This window comes from Chiloscyllium plagiosum, chromosome 19, assembly GCF_004010195.1.
Source record: "Chiloscyllium plagiosum isolate BGI_BamShark_2017 chromosome 19, ASM401019v2, whole genome shotgun sequence".
Taxonomy (NCBI): Eukaryota; Metazoa; Chordata; class Chondrichthyes; order Orectolobiformes; family Hemiscylliidae; genus Chiloscyllium; species Chiloscyllium plagiosum.
In genome coordinates, this window is record NC_057728.1 from 55,170,218 (window position 1) to 55,170,878 (window position 661).

The 661-nt window shown below is 71.1% G+C and overlaps 1 protein-coding gene across 4 annotated transcripts in view; it reads left to right on the forward strand.

Moving 5' to 3' along the window:
• Positions 1-210: 210 nt before the first annotated feature.
• Positions 211-661, forward strand: part of LOC122559839 (nuclear transcription factor Y subunit beta-like) — a 24,716-nt gene continuing 24,265 nt past the window's right edge. For 2 of the 4 annotated variants that reach the window (XM_043709943.1, XM_043709942.1), the window contains exon 1: positions 213-364. The gene's annotated coding sequence lies outside the window, so the exon portion shown is untranslated. Of the gene's footprint in view, positions 365-661 lie in introns of all 4 variants that reach the window. The other 2 variants (XM_043709944.1, XM_043709945.1) reach the window with 2 other exon arrangements.

Here is a 661-nt window from a genome sequence, read left to right on the forward strand (position 1 = left end):
TCTGGAGGTAGAGCTCCGAGCTGGGGCAAAGTGAAGGGGCTGTGGAGGCGAGGGAGCAGCCTCGAGACGGAGCTCCGCGGTGAGGATCCGGTGGGCGGGAGAGAGAGGGAGGGAGCGAGCGAGCGGCCTGGAGGCGGGGCTCCGGGCTGAGGGGGCGGGCTCGGTGTGGGGGGATGGGGACGGGAGGCGGGCCCGCAGGGAGTTGGGGAGGAGCCGGAATGGCCGGGCTGGCGGAGGCGGCGGGAGGAGCGGTGGATCCTGGAAGTGCAGCTCCGCGCTGGGACTGGCTCCTTCGCAGCCATTTTGTCCAACCACAGCCGCCTCTGCAACTAACCAACCAGGGCTCCGGCAGCGCTTCAATAAGGTTTGTCCCCGGCTCGGCCAATGATTCGCTACCGATCGCTGCAGCTTCCCGCCCGCCCGCAGCCCGCGCGACCGACCGCCCGCCCGCCAACCAACCCCGCTCCCAGGGCCGACCCGCCTGCAGCCTCTCGGCCTGGAACCGCACTCCGAGCCCGAGGCCTCGGCCTATCCGCCCGCCCTGCCGCGGGGCTGCATTCCCCCAGCACCGTGTCCCCCCTCCTCAGGGACACGGGCAATGGGGCAGGGGCTGGGGAGGGGGCTCCCGGCGGAGGGGCCTTTGTTTGTGAATCATCACATT